Genomic DNA, 11,872 nt, shown 5'->3' on the forward strand with positions numbered 1-11,872 from the left:
TAATAACGTCAAGTTCATCCAAGTAATTACTAGCGACTTACGTAATAAGGACCTTTCATTTCACTTGATTTCCATTTCCGATTAGAACGCAACCCGATGATTATGGGCCTAGTTGAAAGCAAAAAAAAATGCTGACTCCACTAAGGAGATGACTGTTGGTACAATTCCCCTACTCGCTTGTTGTTACACGTGCAGGTGGATATTACATATTAGTAACTTTAGTCACTAATAGCACTATAGTTACTAATAATACTATATTTACTAAAAGTACTGTAGGGATACCTCTTCTTAGTATGAAAAGTTTATGGTTAAATTGAAAATACAAACTCACATTTTTGTGCTATTTGCTGTCCATGTCCATTTATTACGATTTCTTTTTAAAATCCATAATATTCTTTTGTTCAGATAATAATTCGCTTCGACTTTTTATATTCTGATTTATCCTTCAAATTTTGCCATCTTGTGGTTTTCTGTTGCTTTCTAAAAAGACGCAAATTTCTCCTTCTTTCTGAAAATAAAATCTGAAATGAGCCTAACAACTACAAATGATACATAATAAAAGAGTACTTATCTTATGAATTTTGAAAATATCTTTCAATTTTCGCTTACGAGCAGAGAAAAAACTTTCGCCGCTAAAAAAAACTTCTCTGGCATAAACAATAATTCACCATTAGGGATGTCGTAATATCGATCGATTAATAGAGTAATCGATTAATAACACAGATAATCGAATAATATTTAATCGATTAGCTTATAACTAATATTCGATTATTGAGCTAATCGAATAATAAAAAAAAATCCATAGTAGAGTAATCGATTAATAACCCAGATAATCGAATAAATTTCAATCGATTAGTTTCAAAATTATACTCGATTATTAAATAATCGAGTAATTCGAAATTTCGGACATCCCCATTCACCATTACTAATTTTCATTTGACATTTTATTTGTATCGTTTTCGTTTCGCTAGTTGGCAACGCAGAATTAGCAAATGAGCAGAGATGCCAGATACTTTCATAGAAAACCTGTATTGCTTTGTATAAAATATCTGTATCTGAATCAGCGTTGCCAGGTCATTTTTCCAAAAATCTCTATTCGGCGCAAAATTTTATCTGTACCACATCCGTATCAAAGTCTTTCCTACATAAGTACCAGGAAAATGTCACCAAGACTCATTCAGATGAGCAAAAGATAAGGAGGTCCCACGACCATCTTTTCTCATGTCTATTTAAGTTCAAAGCCAAAATCGGTATGTATCTGTATGATCCTTGAATTACCAGTATTTTGGGAGTACCTACCTGTATTGCGCTATAGAGTTAAAAAATCTGAATAAATACCGAGAAATCGGTATACCTGGCAACGTTTATCTGTATTCCCCTATTCCCTAGTCAAATGAAATCTTTATAATTGGCAACTCTGCGAATGAGTTCCGTGAGTGAAATCGCTCACAGAATGTGTGTACCAGAGATGCCAGATATTTTTTTAATAAAAAATATTGTTTCTTTATACAAAATATCTCAATTCATGTGCGTTCGCTAAATGAAACCTGTTTTAATCCACCTAGTGGTGTATTGATGCCTTTCTCATATCAATCATACTATCATAAATAATACTGTGGTATTCTTCAAAATAATTTTCTTCGATTCTTGAAAGAATAACCGAAATCGGTTTGTTTGGCCGTCTTCTGATAAAAACTATCAATTGGAGAAGATTTGAGGTCGATTTAGGATATTTTTTACGGTTTTTCGCCCTTTTCAGTGATGGTATAAAGCTTTTAACACTTTACCCTATATTTCCGGAATCCGGAAGTCGAATCCGGATGAAAATCAGGAATTACGTATGGAACTCCAGGACCTTTCATTTAAAACTAAGTTTGTGAAAATCGGACGCGCCATCTATGAGAAAAGTCAGAAAATATGTTTTCATTATTTTGCACATTTTACCCCATAACTCCGGAACCGGAAGTCAGATCCAAATGAAATTCAGGAATTTAGTATGGGATCTAAAGATCTTTCATATGTATCCAATTTTGTGAAAATCGGTCCAGCCATCTCCGGGAAAAGTTAATGCAAAAAAATGTTACATACACACATACGAAAAAATTGCACTCGGTTCAATTATCTGTTTCAAAATCGGCCAACTAAAGTCCCGAATCGGCCTTCCGTTGAACGTTTTTTTCTTACATCTGTGCAACGCTGGCTTATCTATACACCTGGCAACTGATTCACTCAAGCTGCAGTATCAACTAGCCAACACCAAAACGATAAAAACAAATGTCGAACGATAAAAATTGTTTTGGTGGACAGAGATGCCAAGTTTGCAGATTTGTCTCCAATTTTGCAGATATTTAAGAAGAGCTACAGACATTCGAGAGATTTTTAAGCTTTATCGGTGGATTTGAAGATATTTTATAGATTTAGAATTATCTTAAGAGAAAGTTAAAAAAATTGCGGGCTTGGAACTAACTCAGACTGATCACTAAAACTGCAAAATGAAGCACTTTTATTTCAGTCTTTGACGTGCTGCCGACATTCAAAAAAATTGACTTGGCATCTCTGAAGGTGGTTTGTTTACTTCGTAACTGGTAAAATGAAATAAACCGAATGCAGGAAAAATCACAAGGGAAGAATTGATTAATTATGTATTGTCTATTTGTTAGGCTCATTGAAGCTTTTGTTTGTCGGAAACGGCGATTTTGATACTCTTGTTTCAGGTAATATGAGATGCTCGGATATTCGCACTAATGGCGTCAAAAATTACATTATTGATAGAATTTCTTCGTACATTTTTGAAACTCGACAACAAATATAGTCAGATGCAAATTATTCGAATAATTAAAATAATACTCTGGCGGATGAATATTACGAGGATGAACAGATAAATGAAAATTCGAAACATGGACAATATCATCTAAAACGTAAGTTTACATTCCTAACGACTAACATTTATAATATTCACATAGGAAGTAAATTCCCCAGGATTTTCTTTCCTTGATTTGTTTATATCGATGGTTTCGTTTAGTTCTTTTTATGGCTTTTGTAGGAAGTTAAGTTTGACGATCGTCTACTAAAATTCCTTCCCTTCCTTGTGACCAGTATATCATACCAGTCGCGTATCCAGAGGGGCTCTGGCCCCTGCCGAAATTAAAAACAGATATTTAATTATTTAGGTCTCAGACATGTGTTACAGAAATAACAAGACAGTAAACGTGAAGGAATGTAATACAATAACAGTTCCAGTGGAAAAGTTTAAAGTAACTGTTAAAAACATCCGTAAAAGGCACACTGAGAATTAGGTACATCAGCAATCTTCAGTTACAATATTTTTTATCTTTGGGTCCCTCCCGAAACGAAATCCTGGGTACGGGCCTGATTATAACTCATTTTATCTAATTTGTTGAATTCTTATGCACTGTAAAAACGATTTGCTTCTCCAAAGCAACATTTTGTTTGTGCATTGTAAACTCTCACAATCACGAATCGTAATTACAAACGATCTGCTTTGGTTAGGCACTGAATGTAATGAATGGCCAATGAAAATGTCTTACCATTTCGGATAGTAGCTCTTTGATTCATGTGTCCTACTCTATTGTTGTAGATGCTGCTTGTAACATCACGGTAAATTTTCCAAATGACCGTACAGGGAAGTGTCAGTTTCGATTTGTTTACTTTCTTTTCTGATTATTGAGCGACTAAACGAGTATATTTTCGTTTATTTACATGTACTAAACGGAAACCAAAGCATTCAGATGTCGTCTCATACAAAAAGTTCAGAGATAGAAGTCGGAATGGCAAAGCAAGCATAGAATATGCACTAAACATGTACTTTTTGCACTGGTCACAGAAATGATCGTTAGTTAATCTTTTAATAATTCACTGATAGCTGAAAGCACTCCACAAATAAACTTAAACCAAGCAACTTTACAGCAGTTTTACATATCGGTCAGCTAGAAATTTCAAAATCTATATAATATATCAAAACAATTTCAACAAGACTATCCTGTTTTGTTTTTCAACGAATTGTGTTGCTTTGACACTTCTCATGAGTTTTTGACTAATAAACTTGTTAATAAAACCAATTGCATTCTTGTTTTCTTTGTGCTGTCTTTCTGCAGTGATGATGACAGCCAAACAGCGTCAAACTATTTGATTTTAACAACAAAATTAGTTGATAACGAGAATTTCGTGTGGGATAGAAATGTTGCTGGTTTGTGTCCAGGATTTTTGCCATCTAAATATATTCGCTAAAAACAAGAACTTTTTTCAGCAAATTAAATTCTGAATATTAACCAATTTATTAGTTATTTTGGCAGTTTTGATGTTAAAATCAACTAATTCAAAAACAGTAATACGAATTAGGCGCAAAGCTAATTTCGGTCGTTCCGTGAATAAATGACACAAACTGTAGTGCACAAATAACCGAAGGATTCAGCTCATTGGATTCCAAAGAAGCATGTAATTCAGTGAAAACAAATTAGCAGGGGCATACGATGTCTGATCATTGTTATCCGAAGAAATTAATGAGTAATTAGTAAGGACACGAAATCAAGTATTTAATTCTCTGAATGACAATCTCACTAGTCATCAGCAAACTTTCGTGGCGATCGGTCTATTTAAGTAGGAAGCTCGGAAATCGAAATTTGCTCACGAACTTTAGTACAGTGTTATTTGCCGCTCTACTTCGGTATCAAGTATCGAAACTGTTTTTTTCCGCGATGCGGGAGAATACATTTCGTGTGGACTATTCGCAGTTCCCGAAAACCCTTTCTCACGACGCGATATTAAAGTTCATCGGGAAAGAGCTCGGTCTTACTCGCGAAAATGTGATCCAAATTCAACCTAGCAAAAGGCTTGGATGTACCTTCGTAAAGGTCAACAGCCTTGTCGTGGCCGAAAAAATCGTAGAAGAACACGATAACAAGCACGAATTCGTTTTTGATGGAAAGGTGCATAAACTACGAGTGACAATGAAGGACGGTGCGGTGGAGGTGCAGATATTCGACCTTCCCGAAGACGTTACCAACGAAGAAATCGTTGCTTTCCTAGCCGAATACGGTCAAGTTCTAAGCATTCGAGATCTTCTGTGGGACAATCGCTATGGTGCGTTCGAAGGCATAAAGACCGGTGTTCGGATTGCCCGAATGATTGTCAAAAAAAATATTCCTTCCCTTGTAACAATCAAAGGCGAAGACACTGCGGTGGGTTACAAGGGACAACGACAAACTTGTCTACACTGTCGTGAGTATGTACACATTGGTATCCCATGTGTGCAAAACAAGAAATTACTTGTACAAAAACTGGAAGCGGATAAATCGTACGCTAGCGTAACGAAAAGTAACACAAATCAGCAGAAAAGAGTAGTAATAAACAATAACATCTCTCCGAAGCAGGTCGTTTCAAAACAAGGGTCGGGGTCGAAGCCCCTCCCAGACAACTCGAACATCGAACAAACATCACGAAACCTCAACTTTTGCCCTGGGCTTGACCAGCAAAAGACAATTATGGCTCCCCCCGCTGCACCGAACCAACTTGCTACTCAAATAGACGTGGCATTACCAGCTTCTAATAAAAATGATGGAAACGAAACAGACTGCTCACAAAAATCGTCGGGATCGACCTGCCGACGCTCACGCAGACAACCGCCAGGAAAGAGAATGCGTCAAGCCGATGAAGTCCTTCCTTCGAACGAACACGAACGAGTCCAGCTAGCTGATGAGGATATACAATCTTCGATTTCGTAAGCTGTAATATCGCATCCATCAACATCAACACGATCACCAACACAACCAAATTGAACGCTCTTCGCACGTTTATCCGCACCATGGAACTTGACATCGTGTTTCTACAGGAGATTGAAAATGAACAATTGACCTTACCCGGTTACAACGTGGTGTGCAACGTTGATCACGCAAGAAGAGGAACAGCGATTGCATTAAAGGAATATATCAAATTCTCGCATGTAGAAAAGAGCCTGGACGGAAGATTAGTGGCCTTACGCGTACAGGACATAACTATGTGCAATGTGTATGCCCCATCTGGTAGTGCCCGTCGCGCAGAGCGAGAGCAATTCTTTAACACAACGCTAGCTTATTATCATCGTCATCGCACTGCCCACACTATTCTCGGGGGTGATTTCAACTGTGTGACAAGATTAGCTGATGCCACTGGCAACAACCCTAGTCCCACTTTACAAGCCACCATTCAGCATTTGCATCTTCGAGATACTTGGCTACACCTCCGCCCGCATGAGATCGGGTACACATACATCACGTCCAACTCTTCTGCCCGATTAGACCGTATATATGTCAGCACAAGCCTTCAAAATCAGCTGAGAACAACAGATGTCCATGTATGTTGTTTCTCAGATCACAAGGCAGTTACGCTCAGAATCTGTCTCCCTCTTCGCGACAAACCTCATGGCCGAGGATACTGGTCACTCCACCCCCACCTCCTAACCACCGAAAACATCGACGAGTTTCAGCTACGGTGGCAATACTGGACTCGTCAGCGTCGCAACTTTTCGTCTTGGATGGAATGGTGGCTGTCGTACGCAAAGCCTAAAATCAAATCGTTTTACAAATGGAAATCGAAAATTGCCTTTGACAGTTTCTACAGAGAACAGCAGCGTCTCTACGGATTATTACGGCAGGCAGTCGACAACTATCATAACAACCGCACTATGCTCACAACGATCAATCGACTGAAAGCGGAGATGCTTTTGCATCAAAGACGGTTTACTGAGATGTTTGTACGTAGCAATGAAACACACATAGCAGGAGAACCAATTTCTACCTACCAGCTGGGAGAACGAATAAGACGAAAAACTGTTATTGAACGAATTCGAAATGATAGTGACGAAATAATAGAAAACGCAACAACGATCCAAGATTACATGCTGCAATACTTCTCTGAGTTGTACGCACGTAACCAAACGGAGGAAGCAGGAAACAACAGTATTTTTCATTGCGACAGAGTGATACCTGAGCAGGATGTACCGAACGCAGCTAGCATGGATGAAATTACTACATCGGATATCTTGAATGCAATTCGCACTAGTGCATCCAGAAAATCACCTGGCCCAGATGGTTTGCCGAAGGAATTTTACTTACGCACCTTCGATATTATACATCGTGAACTAAACCTAGTGTTGAATGAGGCTATCAACTCAAACTTTCCAACACAGTTCGTGGACGGAGTCATTGTTTTGGTGAAGAAACGCGGAGCAGGAGACACTGCACGCGCGTACAGGCCGATAAGCCTAATCAACTATGATTACAAAATTCTCGCTCGGATTGTGAAACAGCGCCTCGAGCGGATACTTCAATCACATACTGTGTTATCAAATTCGCAGAAATGTGCCAACTCCCAAAAAAATATCTTTCAGGTCACACTGGCCTGAAGGATAAAATTGCACACCTAATAGCCAGCAAACGAAGAGGCAAGTTGGTATCGTTTGATCTCGATCACGCATTCGATAGAGTGAATCACGATTTTTTGTTTCGCACCATGCATTCATTGGGTTTCAACACAGCTCTGGTTGAAATACTCAGTCGTATAGCTACAGCATCTTCATCAAGATTATTATTGAACGGACACCTCTCCTCCCCATTCCCCATCCAGCGATCGGTGAGGCAGGGCGACCCTCTATCGATGCTATTGTTCACTATACAACTAAATCCTCTACTGCGAAGGCTAGAACAAGTGTGCGGAACCGACCTGATCGTCGCATATGCAGATGATATTACCGTCATTGTTAGCAGCGCGGACCAATTGGATGAAATGCGGGCTCTATTCAGGCAATTTGAGTGTGTGGCAGGAGCCCGTTTAAATGAAGAAAAAACAATAGCGATTGACGTAGGAGATACGTCCAATCCAATAACACTACCATGGATTCGCACGGAAAATTGTGTCAAAGTACTTGGTGTAACATTCTCTAACTCTCTGCGACAAATGGTGTCGCTAAACTGGGATAACACCGTATCAAATTTTGCTCGGCTGGTATGGATGCACTCCCTGCGCAGCTTAGCCATGCATCAAAAGGTAATATTACTGAACACGTTCATTTCATCAAAAATGTGGTACATAGCTTCAAATATTCTTCCAACTACTGCACATGTGGCTAAGTTGACTGCTACCATGCGTTCGTATCTTCTCCGTGGCGCATGTGCGACAGTACCGATGCAGCAATTAGCTCGCAGTATCGAACATGGTGGACTGAAACTGCAACTACCAGCGATGAAATGCAAGGCCTTGTTAATGAATCGTCATCTGCAAGAGCTTGAATCCATTCCGTTTTACTCCTCCTATATCGACCAAAGCAATACTCTCAGAACAATTTCCCTCAGAAACTTTCCCTGTCTTAAACTAATTCTTGATCTCACCCAAACCCTTCCCTTCCAAATCCACCTGCATCCCTCCACTGATCTAATTCATCGTCATTTAATTGACCAAACTGATCGCATCCGAATCGAAACTGCTAACCCTCATCATAACTGGAAACGTATATGGAGAAATGTTTCGTCTCGTGAACTACTACCTGTACAACGTAGCTCACTCTACATGTGGGTGAATCAAAAGGTGAAACACAGACGTTTACTGCACATCATGGGACGTGCGGATGGAGCTAACTGCACTCACTGCACCGAACCCATCGAAACAATACAGCACAAATTTTTCGGTTGCCATAGAGTGAGGGATGCCTACGCACTACTACAACAACGGCTGGCAGTGGTGACAGGTGGACAACGAATCGTGGAAGATGAATTGATGAGGCCTGCACTTGAACGAATAAATAAAACAACGAGAACGAAGATACTTAAAATACTAAAGTGTTACATTACATTCATTGAAAACATTGTCGAGAGTAGGATAAATTTAGAAATTCTGGATTTCAATTTTGAAGTTGAAGTTTGACCAAAGATTGACAACAAATTTTATTATAAATATTCAATATGACAAATAAACGTACAAATTAAAAAAAAAAAAATATTTCACCTGTTTTGAAAGAAAGAAAAGATGACAATTCGTTTCAAAGCTTCATTGGATTTTGCTATAGTACTACCAGGAACTATTTTGAAACAAGAAACACTTTAATTTTTTGATTTTGGATGTTATTGAAACCTGGAATAAAACCAAAAACCTAGTGCATAGCTAGTCATTTGAGTTTCTAATAAATTAATTTAAAGACTTCGACTTCGAGAATTTACCGTATTCTGTTTATGTTTATATCACTGACCCAGAATCATATGTCCAATATTCAATAAATGACACAAACTGTAGTGCACAAATAACCGAAGGATTCAGCTCATTGGATTCCAAAGAAGCATGTAATTCAGTGAAAACAAATTAGCAGGGGCATACGATGTCTGATCATTGTTATCCGAAGAAATTAATGAGTAATTAGTAAGGACACGAAATCAAGTATTTAATTCTCTGAATGACAATCTCGCTCTTGTGATCTTGGAGCAGGCACGTACACAGAAGGGGGGCCCGAGGGGCCCTGGCCCCTCCCGAAATCAGAAACAGAAATAAAAAAAATGTTTAATTCGAAGTGAACAGTGTCAAAACTAAATAAAATGAAAATTAAATACGGGGCAAAATAAACGACAATAATAAAAAGACACTTAATTATTCTGGATGACTGGAATATAAAAGTGCGCGAGCTTACCATAGTTGAGCAAGGTTCTGCAAGGGGACGGGTAGGTCGATGTCTTTCACGCAGCCCGCCTAGGTTCGATTCCCAACCCCGAACATAGGATCAGAAAGTTTTTCTACCCCGAAGATTCGTCTCTTCCATAAGGTTGAAAAAAAAATCTGCGAATTAGAAAGATATCCTGTCGCTGGATCTCGCACATACTTATTTAGGACTAAAAAGACGAGTGCAAGTGCAGTTCGAGAACAAGTTTGGCTGGATCCATTATTATACGACAGAGAAATAAATGATTAAACGCTAATGGACTGAAGTCCGGCTTGAGTGCCTGAAAGGGAGGCTCAATGGGTCGGAAAGATCATGATGGCTGTTTTCTGGGATTGTCATAGTACCTTATGATCAAAAAAGAACCGGAATTTTCATTTTAAAATTCCCGCGCTTGTCCAATCGGTAAACTTTTATTCTCTCAACGTTGACAACACTTTTATACACATTCTGTCAAATTTTGACGCATATCGTACGATTGGTTTTTGTTTGGCGTTTGTACAAAGAAGTTGAAAATTTTTCGTGTGGCGATTTTTATAATGGATGAAAATTTAGAACAACGTGCGTGCATCAAATTTGGTGTTGCAAATGGATTTAAGTGTTCCGAAACGTAAAAAATGTTAGAAAAGGCCTTTGGTGAATCGTGTCTAGGAAAAACACAAGCATACGAGTGGTATAAACGCTTCAAAGGTGGTCGTACAAGCTTGGATCATAATGAGATCCCTGGCCGCCCAACAACATTTGTTACTGAAGAAAACATTGAATCGGCGAAGCAAATCGTGTTGCAAAATCGTTCTGTACCGATTAGAGAGATTGTTGTGTTGTTGGGCATCTCTTATGGATCAGCCGAACACATTTTAAATGATGTTTTGGGTTTGAAACGCGTCGCTTCTCGGCTGGTGCCGAAAAAGCTGAATTTCATTCAAAAACAGCGTCGTGTTGATGTGGCCAAAGGGATGATTTCTAACGCAGATAGTGACCCCCCATTCATCGAATGCATCATAACTGGTGATGAGGTGTGGATCTATGAATATGACGTCGAAACCGCACAACAATCGACCGAATGGCGCTTCGAAGGCGAGCCGTTGTTCTAAATTTTCATCCATTATAAAAATCGCCACACGAAAATTTTCCAACTTCTTTGTATAGACGCCAAACAAAAACTAATCGTACGATATGCGTCAAAATTTGACAGAATGTGTATAAAAGTGTTGCCAACGTAAAGAGAATAAAACTTTACCGATTGGGCAAGCGCGGGAATTTTAAAATGAAAATTCCGGTTCTGTTCTGTCCTACTAGAACTGTTATCTATTCCCAAACGAAAAGTCATCTCTGAGAAAACGATATTAATTTTCGTTTTGGAATTTTAGACCGCTACTTCCGGAACCTGATACCGAAACCTGTATAGCTAAAGTAAGTTTGTATGGCCATCAACCAATATAACCTACAAATTTAGAAGATGCTTTCCGTTTTCCACGAATCGAAGTAAGGGATCTATCTTGGACCACTTCTCAAAATTCATCACAAGTCTTGTGGATTTCTGTGCTCTAGAAATGGACATTTAGGCTGTGAACCATTTCGTGATTAATTTTAACTTTCGGTTGAAATCTGACACTCGAGTGGTTATTTTGATGTTGTCAAAAATAAATCTGCTCGAAAGCATGGTTGTTTTTGACAGATCGATGGTTATTTTCCGACACTGAAAAAAATCTAATATCAATTCTTTAGTCAAAATTATATACAGTGCAAAATAAACCCAAATAACTTTCCATCCGTCAAACTTTGAAATGGGCCGCAGTTTTATATTAAACTTAACTACTAGACACAAAATAACCACACAAGTGTCAGATTTTAATCAAAAGTTAAAATTAACCGCGAAATGGTTCACAGCCTTAGAAGGTCTTAAACATGTGGGATTGAAATGGCATGACATTAAACGTTAAGAAATGTAATATAATAACTTTCTCTCGGTTATAGTCACAAATTTTATATAAATATCTAATAATGATAGTTTCAGTGTAGAAGTTTAGGGTGTCTGTGTAAAAACGCCAGTAAATGGCGCGCCGGAATTTATCTATCTAAGCAACCTTCAGTAACATTATTTTTTTCATTCTGGGCCCCTCCCGAAACCAAATCCTGGGTACGGGCCTGTCTTGGAGGCACTAAATTATAAAATTT

Source organism: Malaya genurostris, chromosome 2 (assembly GCF_030247185.1).
Source record: "Malaya genurostris strain Urasoe2022 chromosome 2, Malgen_1.1, whole genome shotgun sequence".
Lineage (NCBI taxonomy): Eukaryota > Metazoa > Arthropoda > Insecta > Diptera > Culicidae > Malaya > Malaya genurostris.